This window comes from Pelodiscus sinensis, chromosome 6 (genome assembly GCF_049634645.1).
Source record: "Pelodiscus sinensis isolate JC-2024 chromosome 6, ASM4963464v1, whole genome shotgun sequence".
NCBI lineage: Eukaryota > Metazoa > Chordata > Testudines > Trionychidae > Pelodiscus > Pelodiscus sinensis.
Window position 1 is genome coordinate 106,846,534 of NC_134716.1, and position 18,561 is coordinate 106,865,094.

The 18,561-nt window shown below is 41.8% G+C and overlaps 1 protein-coding gene and 1 long non-coding RNA gene across 8 annotated transcripts in view; one reads left to right on the forward strand and one right to left on the reverse strand.

The window, feature by feature from the left end:
• PRLR (prolactin receptor) overlaps positions 1-18,561 on the forward strand; it is a 261,793-nt gene that overhangs the window by 130,736 nt on the left and 112,496 nt on the right. The gene's annotated exons all lie outside the window — the stretch shown is intronic.
• The window catches only part of LOC142829973 (uncharacterized), a 38,587-nt gene continuing 37,191 nt past the window's right edge, over positions 17,166-18,561 (reverse strand). The window contains exon 3 of the long non-coding RNA XR_012904953.1: positions 17,166-17,309. This is a non-coding gene — a long non-coding RNA (uncharacterized LOC142829973). The remainder of the gene's footprint in view (positions 17,310-18,561) is intronic.

Below are 18,561 nucleotides of genomic sequence, written 5' to 3' on the forward strand. Positions count from 1 at the left end.
TGTTCTTATCAAAGCTGATTTAGTCAAAAACACACAAAGAATTATGCATGTTCCTTTAGCTAAGGAGAGTTCTGTTCTCTGTGTTAAGGAGAGATGAAACCCTCTGAAAGCTTGACTGATGTAAGTAGTTGGCATGTAAAGAATATAGATTGCAATACATTTAGAATACATACAAACCGATAGAGAAGACTGTCATTTTTTGGCATATTCATCAATACTTAATACAGGTTTCTTTTAACTATAGAATGGTTTATGTAAACCACTTCTGTAAGGAAAGTAGCTAGTGATATTGGGAGCACAGCTCACAATTCTGTATCCTGGTTCACATGATGCTTTTAATTGCTGCGGTTGCAGGAAAAGGAAGATGTTCCACACCCTTGAGACAGAAATTATTGCACTGTAAAGTGCCAGCATAGTGTTGGTCTCTATCAGGCTTGAGGGAAAATATGGGTTTAAATAAGAGCAAAATAAATTGATAAACTCGTAACTTTAGCAAGCCTAAAAACATGATCCAAGAGTTTCTAGAATCTTGAGTCCTCGGGCAGTTTATACAGAACCCTATTTTATTTATTTATTTATTTATTTATTTAGAATTTTTGGAAGGGAGACAGAAGGGACTTGGCCCAGCTGAAACTGGGATGAAAACCTCTTGAGTTTTCTTTTGAAAGACTTTATACATAGCTTAAGTTGGACCACTGAAGAGCAATCAAGGGCTAGCCTGTCTTTTAAACCAAAGCCTTCAGCAGAGTGATGAGGAATTATGCCTTTTCAGAGCTCCCTGAGGCAGATATAAAGCTTCTGGGAGCACCAGGAAGTACTGCCTCTGATGAACCTAGAATGATGTATTGTAAATCTTGGTGAGATTAGCTTTGATGGCTTTTGGTGCAGAGCAAGGAATTGGATGAAGCCTGGATGGTCATAAACAGATACATTTCAGAAAGAGAAATCTATGAGAACAACCAACGGACAATAGCATAGCCTTGTAGGCGTGTGTGGGGCATCCCAATTTGACTTTAATTAATGGTGACTGGCACTGCTTTAAAACCCCCTAGGTGTAAATTAGGGGGTTAGATGATATGAGAGGAATTGATCAAGTCAGAATTCTCAAGCATAATCAAGAGACTAGGAATGACATCACAAGCTTATTAGGATTTGGATGAGACTCAGTTTGCCTAAGGGAAGAATTTTGAAAGGAGACTTTTAATGCATTAAAGTAAGTGAATTATGTTAACCTTCACAATCATCTTGCATGCAATAGCAAACTGGAAACTGGAGGCAGCTGTTATCATTTGGATTAGTAGCCTATATAACTATGAGATATGGTACTGATTTCTCGATAGCCCCTTTTTTAGATATAAATATGCTTCAGCATATTTTTGTTGTTTTTTAATCTGGGCCGAGGCGCCTTGTAAGAATTCAAGAAAATTGTTTTTGAAGGTAAAGAAAGGCCCATGGAATTGTTCTTGATATGTGGCATAAACCTGCACATGGAAACCTTATACTACCTTACTGGACTATACATCTGGGCTGTGTCTAGACTGGCCACTTTTTCCGGAAAAGCACTTGCTTTTCCGGAAAAACTTGCCAGCTGTCTACACTGGCCGCTTGAATTTCTGCAAAAGCACTGACAATCTCATGTAAGATTGTCACTGATTTTGCGGAAATACTATGCTGCTCCCGTTCGGGCAAAAGTCTTTTTCCGAAAAACTTTTGCGCAAAAGGGGCAGTGTAGACAGCAGAGATTTATTTTCCGCAAGAAAGCCCCGATCGCGAAAATGGCGATCGGGGCATTTTTGCGGAAAAGCGCGTCTAGATTGGCCATGGACGCTTTTCCGCAAAAAGTGCTTTTGTGGAAAAGCGTCTTGCCAATCCAGACGCGCTTTTCCAAAAATGCTTTTAACGGAAAACTTTTCTGTTAAAAGAATTTCTGGAAAATCATGCCAGTGTAGACATATACCTGTAGTATACTATATTTATAGATCCTATCTACATTTCTCAAGTGCATCGTACTGCAAGGAAATTGACTGCCTTGTAATGTGTATAAGTCACTAGTTCTCATGTGAGTAGTTTGTAATATTCCCTCCTGACATAAGAAGGTTAATGCCTTCCCCTTACACAAAATGGAATCACATTCTGCTTCTTCCCTACTTATCGGTCCATGACCTACATTGCTTTAAAAATAGAATCAAGATCTGTTGTTGGTCTAGGTATGTAGTTGGTGTGATGGTCTCTGATATTTGACTGCCCATCTGCTCTTTCAATCATATCCACTCTGTCTAGTGGAAGGAAGAAGTCTTGAGGTCACCCTTGAACAACAGAAGTCATGAATTCATTACTACTTACTAACTGACAAATGAAAATGATCTGTTTAATAGATTCAGTTAAACAAAACAAACACCTTATTATCTTTTATTTATTTAATCCAGTATGACTCTACAGAGACTAAACCTGGCAAATCAAGGGAGATGAGGTGTAGCAGAAATGTAGGATGACCATGAAGTAGACTCAGAGCCACCTTAGACTCTGACCAAATATTCTAGCCCCATGGCTGCCTATTCAGGTCACTTATGTGGCCCCAAGGCACAGGATAGGATCCTGCACATTGTAGATGGTGTGCACCCACTTCCATTCCCCTCATTGAATTGATCCGTCTCAGGAAGTCAGTTTATTTTCTTTATATGAATCATTAATTCAAACATCCCACAGCACTTTAGAGAACAACAACTATAATTAACAGGAAATTGATATAGATTAGGTGCTTATTCTACCCTCCTAGGCATGTGTCCTCTTCTTGTTAACATTAGTGGAAATTAATTTGATCACACAAAGGCTCTCCTCATTGTTTATCAAAAAATGATCCTTAAAGAAACTTTATCTTGAATAAAGACATTCCATTTTTTATCCACAAAGATAGGACATTCCACAACAGAGGCACATAATACAATAAATGGGGGAAAGGCACCAAACATTGGAGTCTGCACATACTTATGAAGTACAGTGCATTCAAAAGTCCAATCAGAGCTAAATGCAAAGATTGCCTGGAGATAATCTAAATATAACACTGATTTACACACATATTTTCTGCTTTGGAGCTATTCACTGTAGAAATCCTAACTGATCTCCAAAGCTGAAGGAGCCAAAATGGCTCAACAGAAGTCAACAGGGAAGAATTTGGTTCCAGTAGCTGTCAAAAGATTGTATTTATAAACCACCCCAAAAAGCACTGCACATTTTATTTTTAAAAGTGCACGTGACACCTAGAACCCTCTGTTTTTTGCACATAAAATCAAAATTAATGTAAAAAATGAAAGCTCACCCCTGAGTGGGCACTTCTGTCTTGTGATGCTGGGCCTAGTTTCCTGCTCCAGACACTGCAGACTGGCACACAGGGTTGCACTACCATTTAGGTTTGGTCTAGTTGCCCCTCCATCATCATGACAGGAGTCAGCTGTGACAAAGATGAGTGAGTGGCATTGCGACCTGGTGCACAGCAAGGCAATGCCACTCACTCATATTTAGCCTGGCTGCTGCCCCGTGATCATGATGATGACCGAGGGGGAACCAGGCCGAACCTGAGCAGTACTAACACCTTATGTCCCTGCCATGTTGCAATGCCTGGAGCAGGGAGCTGAGTGCAGCCTTGCAGGACCAGTGCTGCTACTAGGTGAGTATTGGGCAGGCTCACTCCACAACACCTTTCTCATGCAGGACCTTACTCTCTCCCATTTGGTTAAAATAAATCCAAATTCCTCCATCAACCCTGTAAAGTTAATTACAATTCACAGGGCCCTAGTTATACTCCAATCTTTAGTTTAGAGAAAAGATGGCAGGGAGACAACTTGTTAAGTTTTCAAATATGTTAAGGGCTGCTAAAAAGGGGATGGTGATAAATGGTTCTGCACATTGACTGAATGGAGGACAGGAAGTAATCTTCAGCACAGGAGATTTAGGTTAGATATTTCACAAAACTTTAATTATAAGTGTAGTTAAGTAATGGACTAGGTTACTCTTGGTTGTTGTGGAATGCCTGATATTGGGACAGGTTAAATAAACATCTGTCAGGGATTGTCTAGGTTCATTTGTTCCTGCCTCCAAGCAGAGGGACAGGACTAGATGATTTTTAAGGTCCCTTCTAGCCCTTCATTTCTATGATTTACATAATTTTTACAATGAACATAGTATCCAATGGTAATTCAAAGATACTCTAATAAATTTATTAATCATTAAAGTGCCTCCAGACTCCTAGGTGTTTTTGTGGAAATAGACTAACACGGCTACCTCTCTGAAACTGTCTCATATATTTTTAAAAAATTAGAAAACAACTAATAGTCCTGTAGCATCTTAGAGACTAACAAAAAATGGTGGTATGAGCTTTTGTGGGCACAACCCATTTAAAGTGTGTCTGTCAAATGTCTATTAATTGCATTTCTATAATGCTTTTGTTTTAATATAGTTATTAATCTAAATGATTTGCTAATTAAATCAGGCATTTTTACTTGATAGTCACGCATTTCTGTGCTGTTCCTTTATTTTTTTAATAGAGGCGAATAATAAGGGTGTGTGTGTGTGTGTGTGTGTGTGTGTGTTAGGGTTTTTTTTTTTAATTAAGAAGACAAAATACCAGTAATTTGCTTTTGAAAACACATTTTCTGAAGTGATTGTCTACGCTAGACCATGGGCCCGGTCCTTCAAGAAGCTATATACATTAGTAGTTGAACTCAGTTGAGTTGAAGTAATGTGCAATATTTCTATGTCCTTGTAGATGCAAGCCCAGATTGTATCAGAATAAGTCACTAGGGAAAAAACTGATGCAATTTAGCTGATGCCAACCAATTCTGAATTTGGGCCATTCAACTTCCACAAACTCAAAAGTACCGTAGAACTTTGGTTTTTGTGACATGAAAACCAATTTAAAACCTACAAAACAGGATTTTTAGGAATTCCACACAATGTAGTTGTATTAATTAAATAATGTTAAGGGAAATACACTTTTTGAGAAACTGCTTATAATTAGTGTCTTCATGTTAGCATTTAAAAACACCAGGAAGCACCTTTGAAATGGAAAAAAGCGTGAACAGTTTTATCTGCCCGGAGTTACTTAAGTAATAAAAACAAGGTGTGAGTCACACTGGGAAAGTACCATGCCTTAAGTATTTTGTTAGACACAAATCTGAAGGCTAAGTGTTGCTAACATCCAAAGGTACTACCCTGATTCACAGTCAGATACAACCTTTGGTGATTAAATGCTTCTATGTCAATATTATTAGTGAAGATGGAAAAGAAACTCTTGAATAAGTTGTTGGGTTTAAAATTAATTGTACCAAAAAATATTTCCATAAATGGTTTAAATTAAGCATAGGACAGAGATATCATTTGTATTTAAGGTGTGAGAACTAGCACCATAGATTTCTGACACATCTCATAGCTCCTTGCAGCTAAATTAGGGGAAAACCATAACTTGGATTCCTGATGTTTCCCAGGTATGAAAAAACAGGAGGCGGTAGGAAATCCCCTTTAAAAAATTATAAGGATTTATCAGGCCATTTTTATACATCATAAAGAAACAACAGTAGTACAAGGCCAGTTTAAAAAAAAATCTTTGCAGGTCATCATTAAAGAATGTAGGGAAACACCTAACAGGAGGATTATTCAGTGAATTTTTTCCATTTTATTATGTGGTGGATTTTTGTTATTTTTGTCCTCTTTTGATATAATATATCAGAGGTGCAGTCAGTTGCTGCACTCCAACAAGTTAAAGGAAAGAAAAACCAAAAACAACACTATTTATCCTAAGAGCAGTGAAGGCAAAGCACGTGCACAGCACTCCTTTTTCTAAGTACAGTAATGTAGGAGATTTATTTCCAGAGAAGGTTCCTCTGGTTTTTGAGGCTATATCTACACTATGGGGTTTTTCCAAGACACCAGAGGTATCCTGGAAAATCCACCGCATCCATGGAACGCATCTGCTCTTTAGGGGTTTTTTTTGCGGAAGAGCAGACACACTCTTTCAGAAGCCCTGTCTTCCTCCTCCCATGAGGAAGAAGGGCTCTTCCGAAAGAGAAGGTTTTCCGAAATTTGGCCCAGTGTAGATGGACCAAATTTCAGAAAAGCCTCTTCCGAAAAAACTATCAAAAAAGGTACACAAATTGTGAAGCAAACCTTGGAACAATTGTTAGCAGACAACTTAAGGAGACTTGGAGCTAACAGAAGTCTCTAGCAATTTATATATGACTTGTGGAATGATAATAAATCTGTAATTTCCCTGTCTATTTTGCATAGGAAAAGTTTATTTTTTAACGTCAGACTCTCATACTGTAGTGCAGTGTTTCTCAACCTTTTTTTTATAAAGTACCCCTTTAAAAAAAAAAGGACCCCCCCCACTACCTAGTTTTCAGACACACAAATTTTTTTCTACCATTGCAACACATTTGTTTAAACAGCTTAATCGTAGCCGAGCAGGCGATGAAATTTTTGGGTGTAAAAAGTACAAAAATAAAGCGCTGTAAAACTTAAAATGAAAATTCAGTTTTCTCCAAATTTCAGTTGTGTCGATGTACTCCCCCCCCCCCCCCCGACCGCTGATTTGTTGGCTTGAGTGCATTTTGCAAGGTTTGAAGAGAGAGATCTGAACTAATGCCAAAATCATAAGACAACCCTGCAAAATAAATGCAAAGGCCTGTCTTAGAACCACAAAAGTGAGCGAGTTTTGGAGCAAGTGCCAAAAATCCAGCCCAGTGATCTGTTATGTGTTCTGATTTAATAAAACCTGTCAAATAATTAACACAGTTGAAGTTATAGTTAAGACAGTCAATCAGTACTTAATGCAGCACTATGTAGAAAGGAAAACATAAACCAAACTGAGACTGGAAAAGTTTGGCACCTCACTTTTACTTCCAACCATCTCCCCATAATTCACCCTTTAATATTATTGGTTTAGAGCAAAAAAAAATCCTACAAACATTTTCTCTCCCAGGGCTGAGCTTCCTGAAACTTTCTCACACTTTGGTTTTATTTTGAATATTCTTAGTTTATCAATAAGCCAATGACACCTGTAATTAATTTGTCACTACTGAGATACTCTGACTCTAATTAGCTCTTAATGGTTTAGCCATTAATCAATACATTACTCAAAGATTTGTTGTTACACTGAATATAGAACACATATATTGCAAAATGGATAGGGAAATTTGGTGTCAATTAGTAGCATATCATCAATTACAGTGCAAATTTGTGTTTTTTGTTCTGTATTAGTAGCCCTTCCTAGGCAACTGACAAGGTCAGCAAGGTCAAGGCAAAAAAACAGGGTAGATAATTAATTTTTATTAATCTAAAACAAGGCACTCTTTAGCATGAGTTAACACTTTGGCTAAAACAGTAAGGTTTCTGGGACTTTGAGGCAAAGAATCATCAGAGTTTAATACACAAAAGAATCATAAAAGATTAATACTAACAGATCTGAGAGCGGACCCTGCAGTTACTGTATACAGGCAGTCCCCGGGTTACATGGATCCGACTTACATCGGATCCCTACTTACAAACGGGGTGAGGCAACCCCGCACTAGCTGCTTCCCCCCAGCAGACCAGGGAGACGCGAAGCTAGCGCCCCGCCCAAGCAGACCCGGGAGACGCGGAGTGGCTTTTCTCAGCAGACACCTCAGCTTGAGAATAAAGGACTGAGGGAAGTGAGGTGTGGGAGAATAAAACTGAGCTCTGGAGAAATGTTTGGCTAGAGTTTCCCCTACAATATGTACCAGTTCCAACTTACATACAAATTCAACTTAAGAACAAACCTACAGTCCCTATCTTGTACGTAACCCGGGGACTGCCTGTATACTAAACATACTGCTATAACAAAATCTGATCAACCAGAATCAATTTTCAGAGTCCTTCTTCATTTCTTGCATTGTTTCTTGCAAGAAACAATAAATAAATCCGACCCTCTCTTTTTAGTCCAACATCAATTTTTGTAGTTTATAACTTTAAGGGAAGTGGGGTTTTTTTTACATTTTTATATAGCTGTCAGTTTGTCTTGTCCAGGCTTTTAGCAGGTTTTCTTTTCATGAGTCCATGTGTAATGTATTGTCCTTGTGTATGAGCAAGTATTGGTGCCTCTATAGTTTCTAACATGCAGAGAGGATTAAAAACCGCTGTTGCTCACCAATAGAAAACTCTGTATTTTGAAGACAGAGCCATGCTCCTACTCCTAGCTTGCCAAGTTTGTCTGATTTAGCTACTGATTAGCACATAGTTTCATTACAAGCCTAGACAGTGCTCAGAACGGAACTGATCCATATGAATCTCCATCATATCACCTGGAGGGGGGAAGGAGAGGAAGGAATTCTTCTGTACAGATATTGTACATTCAGACTTTGGGGTATCGGAGTGCCTAGTGGTGCCTAACAGTAAAAGGAGATCCAAATAGTGTCCTTTAAAGCGCTCATGCTTCCTCTACAGAGCATCTCCAAATATTCTGAGGGTGAGGCTATAAAAGGGAGTGTAGTGCCCTCTGCTACCTCCATCCCTTCCAAGAGTTGCTTTACTAAATAAAAATGAACCACTCCAGCTGAGTGTATCTGGGTTTTTTAATCCAATCTTAGAGTCATTTGATTATTAAGAGTAGTTCAGTGATAAGTATTGATAGCTAAGTGAGTTAGCTAGGTCCCAGGTTAAGGCAGCACTGAAGAAAAAGAAGTTGGGATTCAAGAGATGGGCTTTGTACCTGCCATCTTCCCAGTGCTGAATGGGTGTTAGGTGCCTAAAGTGCTTAGAAGGCCACCCTCCTCCTGGATGCTCATCTGCCAGACTTTCACATCCAGCACTCACAGGGAGAGGCAGAACAGGTTGCAGGTGCTTCTTCTGAAGGAACATTGTGGGACTAAATTCTTTGAATTTGTCCATTCATCAGATTCGAGGTTTGAGAGGCCGGTTTCAGCTCCTGCAAATTCCTCCAGAAATTTGAAGCAACTTAAAGATTTCAGAAAACTGGAGATCTCATCGGGTCCAGCTTCAGATCCTCTTGTTCAAGAAGTCAGGGCTTTTTAAAGATGCTGCTGATAACGTCTATTACAAAACCCAGGGCCATCTCCAGCTATGTTGATTCTAAAGAAGAAGGGAAAAGACAGTCATGACAGCAGGGCTGAGTCCCACATATCAGATCTGTAAGATCTGTCTAATTTTGATAATACCCCTATGGTGCTGAAAGCAAGGCCAGTTCCAGCTTCATCATCAAGAACCAGTTGAGTATTTTATTGAATTTTGTGCTGTCTGGGTCTCCAACTCCAGCTTTGCTTCTGCTATGATTCCAGGTCCATTTTGTATCTAAAAATAACTTTTATTTCTGGGACTGATGTACACTCTTCAGCTTCTGTGTGTTCCTTGGATCTGAATGAAGAAGCGACAAGCTTGGCTAGTTCCAATGTGTTTGCCATCTTAACCTGGAAAAAAATAGCATAAGAGATTATTAGGCTTTTTCTAGATCCATCTGTACCTCCTCCTAAGACTCAGAGAGAGCTCGTCACAGAAGCCCTCTAGGTTTATTTCTGTCCATCTTCTACATCTGTTGCTGGCTCCAGTGCATTCCGTCATGGAGCTAAGGCCATATCTATATCCAGAGGATGATAAAGGAAGAATAAAGAGATTGGTTTCATCCCAGTTTATGCCCTTTTTCACAGCTCCTCCTGCAGCTGTGATCCTAAATCTCAGTTGCTGGGGTAATTGGAAGTCCTAGGCCCGTTGGTCTTGTTAGGGGCTTTCTCCATCTCGTCTTTCTTATAGATGGAGAACAGATGTTTCATCGATAAAGGATCAGGCAGCAGAAAAATTCTTGGATTCACTCCCACTCCTCCACAACCACCTGCATCTCAAACAATGTGTATTATTTTATCTGAAGAGTATGATAAGGGGTGAGCTTTTGCGGGTGGTGGAGAAGGAGAGCATGTTGACATCAACTCCAATCCTGATATGTCATCAGATGAGCATGGAAGAATGGCTTCTGCTTCTTTCCCTTCTAATGATGATCTGCAGTTTCATGACCGCAAGGATCATATAGCATCAACACTAAACTTAATGTCAGTACCTATAAAGTAAACCTCCCATAGGATGATGAATGTTATTGGTACTACCTCTAAGAGAAGGGTGTAGTCCTAGAAGGTTGCGGCAGGCTGTGGCCTTCAAGTTAATTATCTGAAAGGTCTCCTGTAAAAGCCATAGTCTGTGTGCTGGGTGCCTGTCACCAATTGACTGCTCAGTGGATTGGTTGAAGATACACATCAACGGAGAACAAGCAATCTCCACATTGTCCAGAAGGCTAACTAGAAGTGAAAATCTAATGCTGACTTTGATACAAAACCTGTTGGCCTAACCTGGCATGCAAAGTGTGTCGATGTCAAACTTTTTCATCTCAGGTTTACCATCTCGTTGGAGCATCAACACCATATGGGCACTCATTAGTGGTGATCTGTGTTTGCTGCTCCTTTTGCACCACAATATACTCTACAGGAGGTGAAGAGACACTTCAACAGACTTCTGTAGAGACACTGCTACAGCAGCAGCGGCAGTGACCAGAGCCCTGGGCAGCCCTGCCTCTTCCACCTAAGGCTCCACCATTTCCAGGAGCAGAGAGCTGCTCCCCTTGTGCAGAGACCCAGCAGTTCTCTCTGTCACACACACACACACACGTCCACAGGGAACCAATAATTGCATTTAGCTCATCCAGAATCACAAGATTATCCTGTGGAAGGACTATGCATGCTAGAGATTTCAACTGACCACAGAAATGATCTTTAACTGAATCAACAGATTCCTCTATCACAGGGGTGGACAGTAATGTTTTGCCAGGGGCCATTTCAAAAATTTTTGAAGTGGCTCTGGGCCGCACCAGAAGGGGCAGGGCCAGGATGCTTCCAGGCTTCCCCACCCCCAGACCATGATTGGGGTCCATTTTGCCCCCCCTTCCCACTAAGCACTCATGCCCCTAGTGGTGGGAGGAGACTTCTCATGCTCCCCCACTGCCAGGCCAATCAGGGCCTGGGGGCGGGGGAGCGTGCAAAACCTCCTCCTGCCCTGTCAAGAACTCCTGGCACTTCAAAGTGCCACATGCTCCACACAGGGCGGGGGTAAGCTGAAGGAAATTTCGTGCACTCCTCCCATCCCCAGGCCAATCAGGGCTTGGGGGCGGGGGAGTGTGTGAAGTCTCTTCCCACCCTGCCAGGAGCTGTGTGCTCCTGTCAGGGCGGAGGAAACTTTGTGCACTTCTCCTTGCCCCCAGGCCCTAATTGGCCTAGGGGTGGGGGAGCGGCAGGGCCTTCATGGGCTGGATCCAGCCCATGGAGTCCTTTTTGCCCACTCCTGCTCTATCAGCACATAGACAACTATGACGGGGAGGTAACCATGCCAGTGTTCCATGACTCAGTCCTCTGCTGGGGTATTGGCTTTAGCAGTTTCTCTCATGAGATGTTTGGCTTTGCTGTTTTTTTCTGGCTCTAGACACTAGAAGCAAAGATCTGTCCTTTGAATGAGGGAAAAGTCAGCTGAAAAAGCTGTAAGAGATAAGATCAGTAGTGCACTCTTTGAGCTTGATTTCTTCTAGGAGAAGCCGTTCTCCTTCTTTCGATTATGAGAGACAGCATTATTTGCAATCTTCCTTGGCATATTCTTCATTAAATCAAATAAATGTGTTCTAGTTCTGTTCCTTGAAGACAGCCTGTGTGTGTCTGTGCACATACACACAAGTTCATGCACAGCTACTCAAGGCCTGCTGCTACATACCTGTTCTGATGGTTACATTTTGTCCAGATGGTTGCTGATCTAACCAGTTCAGTTTCATCATGCTTTAACAACCTGCCTGGGTGTACTGCTTCATTATGCATGCTCACATCTTGAGATTGCTGCTCTGGGGTGCATCAGAGAGAAACATCAGGGGGGTAAGCAGTTTAATTTTGCAACCCAAGCTCATGCATGTCCTTCAGGTTTGACTGACAATCTTTTATTCAGGAAAAACTTTAAAAACAACAAATAGTCTAGTGGCACCTTAAAGACCATCTACATGTTTAGTTAGTTTTTAAGCTGCTACTAGACTATTTGCTAAGTTTTTTAAGTTTTTCCTGTTATAGACGAACTCAGCTACCCCTCTGAATCTTTTATTCAGAATGCTTGGAATTATTTGCAGATTATGCAGCTCTCTGCTGCTAAAGTACCCTTACTGGAGAATTGCTCTTAGACCATGATGTCACTGATATTTATGATGGACTCCTGGAGCCCAGGTCCTCCTTAGTGGCTGCGGAGTGCCTTAAAAAAGTGTTTTTGGACTGGAGATTCTGTTAAAGAGGAAAATGTTTTTTGAAGCTCTCCAGCAGACCAGCAAAACCATATGTGAGTCTGCATGTTTGCAGCAGTTGGCTCTTGACTGTGAATCTGGGGGATTACAATTATCATTTTTTGCCATTTGGTGTAGCCAGTGGCAGTCTGAGCAAACAACTACTGACTGAAGATGCTAAAACACAATCATTTGATGCAGCAGTTGCTAAGAATAAAGCATTTGAGAGAGTTTGGGCTGCAAGGGGTTCTGTGTTCTAGACTGCTACTATCTTGTGTCTACAATTAAATAATCAGCTGCTTCTCCTACTTGTATCACCTAGGCTATGTATAGACTGAGGTGCTAGTTTGGGATACCAGAAGTATTCCAAAATAGCTATTCCACGTTTTTTGAGTGTGCCCGTGTGACGGGGCGAACGGGCCCGCACTGAAGGGCTGGGAGTAGCCCAGGCTCAGCTGGCTGAAAGAGCCCCGCCCCTCCGGCCCTGCTGGACATGCTCCCACCAGAGCCAGCATATAAAGGCAGAGGGAGCCCGGCAGGAGAGGAGGCAGCTGAAGGCTAGACAGGCTCAGGCCGCAGCCCCCGTGTTTCTGCAGCAGCTGAGACCAGAGCGAGGGCCCGCATCAGCCTCTGGGGGTGCAGGCAGCAGCCAACCCCACCTGAGGGACGGGACCCCCTACACTGCCAGCGCCAGCCCCGGTAAGGACCGCCACGTAGGAAGCAGCCTGGGGCATGGGATTGTGATAATAACTTGGTGTGTATCGGCTGGATTCCCCACCGAGCAGGAAGGAGCCATAGTCTCTGCCTACAGGGCCCTGGGCTGGGACCTGGTAGAGAGGAAGGACCTGGGTCCGCCTACCATCCCTTTCCACACCCTGGGCAATCACCCCCAGCCGGGAGAGGCCTTTCACGGAGGTAGGCCTCAACTACCGTATATGCCCTGATAGAGGGGCCTGGACTTTAGTTTGAGAATGATAATGCCGTATTTCCCTGATAGAGGGGTATGAACTTTTATGTTAGGACTGCTGGGGTTGTACTCACCCTGATAGAGCAGACAATGGGACCATAAGGGGGGGGGGGGGGGCGCACCCCACGCCAGGGGCATACCCTGTGACAGTCCATTATTTCAAAATAGATTTTGAAATAATAGGCACACTATTCCAGTTTTAGCCAAAAGTGGTTTCTGACTTTTGCATCAGACAATTAATTTGTTGGATTTTTTTTCCCAACTCTGTTTCTGGCAACAGACTTCTCCAGGCTTGGGCAAGGGGTGGAGGTCTTGGCCCTGAGCTCTGAGCTCCCCAGAAGAGATGGGGCTGGCATCTAGCGTCCCCCACCCCGCTCTCAGTGCCACCAAATCTTCTGCAAAAAGGTTCTTGCACAATGTAGACAAATAAAAAGAGGAATATGGAAGTACTTGTGCGTCCATAGTTCAGCTCCCTATAACTGAGACAAGCATTCATAAGCCTGCCACCCATCTTTGATCAGGAATTAATTCTGTAATGACTTTTAGCTCAACCCAGTGTTTTGGAACCTTTGGATGTGAATTAAAGTGGATTATGTAATTTGGCTCTTCATACTGTCTCTTAGAGCTCTGGTGCTATGAAGAGGTAGGGGGAGTTGCTTTTAAACAAAAATCTATTTTAAGTCATTAATCCTCAACTATGGCAATGCTCTGTGGGCTCTGGCAGACTGACTAGTTAAATGTGTTTGAACTCAGGTGAGTATAATTTGACGTTTATGAAGCCTGTGTTCAGACTCAAAGTTTAACAAAGCAACAGTCTCACAGTAGTATTTACAAAGCAAGGTAAGAAAGATGACATAAGTTTTTTGGATTTTTTCCCGTGTCCTACTTTTCCCTCTCTTTTAAAATACTCCTATTGAAATAAGTAATAGGAGTGTAATATTGTACAGTGTTTCATTCATGCAACTGTCTCTGTGAATACTAGTGATGTTGTAAAATCATGTTAAAATAAGAAGCTGGAGAATAGAGACAGGAGAATAGAAAATGTATAATCTGGAAAGGATACAAGCCCAGGTGAGGAATCGACACATTGATCTGGAGGATGAGAGGAGCTAACTGGATATTCGAAAGATGAAGAGTTTTTAAAATTAAGCACTGATGGCTGGACTCAAAAGCCGGACCCAGACCCAGTCTTGATGTTTCAAAATATAGTTTGTCAAGGAGCCAATGCTTTGATGGAAGGAATAAAAGTTCAGAGTTTTTTTCTATCAGATCTTTGGCAGATATCCTCATCTTCCCAAGCCTACAGTGTCTGGTTATTATACTGTCAGTAGCGTAGATAAATTAAGAATTACAAACATACACTCTTCAGAGCCATTTTCAAAAGCAAAAAGTCTTGTTGTTTTTGAACTGCCAACCAAGGAGGAATGCCCTCCTCTATGGGTAGAATTCACCCGAGTGCATAAGGGCCTGTGTTCCACTTAAGCGATACTTTTGTATGGAACAAATAGAACCATTTTACATGGGATGATGTGCATCATCAATGCACTGGGAAGAGACAAAGCACATCAGCTTTGAATGGGCAAACATGAAAGAGTCAACAGATGGGCCACTGGATTTGCAGTTTCAAAGACTCAGTTCTTTGTCGAGTAGTGTCCCCATAGGTGCTCCATTGAAGGTGTCGGGCTTGTCCTGGCGCCACAGTCCGGAGAATCTTCATTAGCAATAGCCCAGCCAGACTGCACAGTGTTTCATTCATACAACTGTCTCTGTGAATACTAGTGATGTTGTAAAATAGCATACTTTCAGGTAGGAATAAGAGATCCTCCTGAAAAGGGCTTTATTCCGGAGGATCGCGCCAGTCTAGACACTTTTTTCTGGCTTTTCCCCAAGCCGGAAAAAAAGCGGCGGACATGTTTATTTAAATCCCGCGGGGGATATTTAAATCCCCTGCGGATTTCCCTATTCTGACTTACCTGCTTTGTATGACTTTTCCGGAGAAGGGGCCAGTCTAGACGTAGCCAGAAAGAAGATGAACAAGAAGGCAAGAAAACAGTCATTATGCCGGGGTCTCTCAGTTTCAAAAAATGTATGGCACACCAGGATGCCATGCCCACGTCGGATGGGCACTCAGATGGTCACTCATGCTGTATTAAGTGCCTAGAAGGAAGGGCACATTCCTCAAAAGTGCATACGTTGCACTAAACTAACCGCACGCGCCAGAGGCGATAGAGAAATGAGGCTACAAATGCTTTTATTTAATAAAGCATTGCAACCGCTGTTATGCTTAAACGAAGCACATGAGATTTTTTTTTATAAGGGAGAAGGCAGTATGTCTCATTTATTGAGAATACAACAGTTGCATATGCTTTTCAACCACTCATACACACAAACAACATACACACAAAGTCTCGCCAGACAATGTCATAGTTACCAGTCCAGAGTCTGTATCAATCTAGTGGCCAGTTGTAGGGATAACATATTAATGTATTGAAAATGATTCCCCCAAATGGAAGTGACTCCCCATAATTTGTTCCCCACAACTTAAAGTGTTTAGATTTATTAGGATTCTTCTTCTTATTATTATTATTTGTTAAGATTGTTAAATGTTTAGATTTATGATTATTATTGCCCCTTTAGAATATAATATATTAGGTCATGTAACTTAGAACTGTTAAAAATATAATCCTAACTGTTAAGAATATAATCCTATGTAGCCAGAAACAGCCCCCCCCCCCCCCCCCCCCCGTGCTCCAGGGCATGCGCAAGCTTGTGCAAGGGGCTGCTTGAAATTGACATTGCAGAGATACATTGTAACAATGCATTGTCAAGCCACTAACTCTGCTATGGGAGCCAAGCCCTGTAATTGTCTAAGGGCATTGTTAACTTTACTTAGCAGTCAGAGAATGTTTTAAGCAATACCACCCAGAAACTTTCTGTAACTACAACTTTTATTATTATACAAAATACTGTATGAATGTATGAGAGAGTGCTTGGATGATGAATGAATGGCTCTGAGAGGTGCCAGCCTGAGAATACAGCAACAAAGGGCTGAAGAAGGCGTCAGGTGCCAGTGCAACCAAAAGGTGTCAAGTGGAGAAACTGGAGGTCCACCCGATGAGATCACTGATGAGCACCTGGCAGCCACCCTGGAGACATCAGCATGATACAGCAATTTCCATAGACTGGCATAGGAAAAAATTCCTATAAGAACTGGACTAAAAAACTATGGAATCAGAGTCCAAGGTTCTGCTGCCAGCCCACCAGGAGCTTCAGATGCGCATCTGATCAGGACTTCGCTCCCCACTACCATCACTTGTATACAGAGTACCTGGCCAGTATCCTGTCACAAGCAACTTCCAGGCTGGTAACTATACACAGAACTTGAATGAATGGATGTATGAATGAATGGTTATATATATATATATATATATATATATATATATATATATATATATATATATATATATACACAAGTGTATAAGGGTTAAGTAGTGTTAGGAATAAGTAGTTAAACAACGTTGTTTGCTTCTATCTTTTCTTTATTTTTTATTATTATCTTTACAATAAATGTGGCTTTTTGCCTTATCCCCCTCATAAGATCCTGCTTGCTTTTATTTGGTACAACACAGTTAGATTGAACACAGGGGGGAGTACAGGGGGTCTTTGTCGGTTGATCGATCCGATGCTCCTCTGGATTTGGTGTTCACAAGACGAACCCAAAGTTCCATAGCAAAGCACCCTGCTTTTATAATCCTTTTCTCTGTTGAAATTAATGTATTCCACTATGTCATTCTGTGACCAGATTGTTATGTTGTTGATGTCAATTGTTCCCAAAACATTCTCCAAGGCTCATCCTGTAATTAATCATCTTTCGGGGGTGCCTGCTTGCTTCAAGGTTCATCAGTCTGCCAATATCCAATCATCCTATGAGTCAGGGGTACGTATCGATGGTTATAGATGGCTTCTCTGCAGCCAGCTTGTCTCGTCTTCACCCATGCTTGCGACTCCTCCTTCTCTGGCCATCTGGTTCTGAGAAATAACTTTGCATCTTATCTCAACACATTCATACCCCTTTCATACACACAAGTAATGTTACAAAGGCTCTCAAGGTTATACACGACAACATCTACATCTGCATTGGCAAGATGTTAAAGGCTGAGGCCTTAAATGCCTGATTTATGATGCCTTTTCATTATTATAATCTTCATTAACACAGACACAATATGAGATCCTGTCTCTTTACTTACTAAAACTTTAGAACTAGGAAATATAGAAGATATATACTTTACTAAACTTACTTCAATCTTAAATATGATTATATATTACCTACATTACTAAACCTAAAACACAAATATAAAAAAGAGTAGATTCCGCTGGAACCGTGGGACCTAGGTCTGGTCCTGGACACTTTGACTCATCTCCCCCTTCGAGCCACTTGCAACATACAATCTCCGCATGCTCACTATGAAGGTGGTGTTCTTGCTTGCCATAACCTCGGCACGACAAGTGAGCGATTTAGCGAGTTAGCGGCTTTCTGCTGATCCGCCCTACACGTTATTTACCGAGCATCGGGTAGTGCAGTATTTCTCAACCCTTTTTTGCTTATGGCCCCCTTCTGAGCCTCGTTTACCTTTGTGGCCCCCCTCATAGCTGCTGTTAGTTGAAAGAAAAGGTACATAATTTCCCTAATGTTCCGTTTTTTCCATGTGGCCCTCTAGCGGTAGGGCGTGGCCCCTGGAGAGCCATATGGCCCACGGTTGAGAATCACTGGGGTAGTGCTTCACGTTCACTCTCCCTTTTTACCAAGGGTGAACTCCATCTTTCATATAAATGAACCCATAAGACTGCCGACTTTCTAGCCGAAACCTCATTCCACCATGGAAGAGACGCGCTTAAATACACTGGACATCAGAAGAGCGCTGGTCTTTTATCTTGAAAGAACACACGTTTTCAGAAAATCACAGCATCTTATCTACAGAAGAACGTTCAAAAGGCCAACAGCTCTCTACACAATGCATTTCCAACTTGATCGTCTCTTGCATCACACGATGTTATGCCTTGCGCAATAGATCTTGTACTGCACCAAGTGTGAGCCCATCCCACTAGAGGGATTGCCACCTCCACAGCTTACCTTAAGGGCGTACCATTACAGGATATATGCCATGCAGCAGCCTGGTCCTCTACTCTTACCTTTGCCAGACATTATGCCCTTGCGAATATACTGAAGAACGATTATGCAGTGGCCCAAGCAGTCCTATCCACAGCACAGAGTCCATGAGTC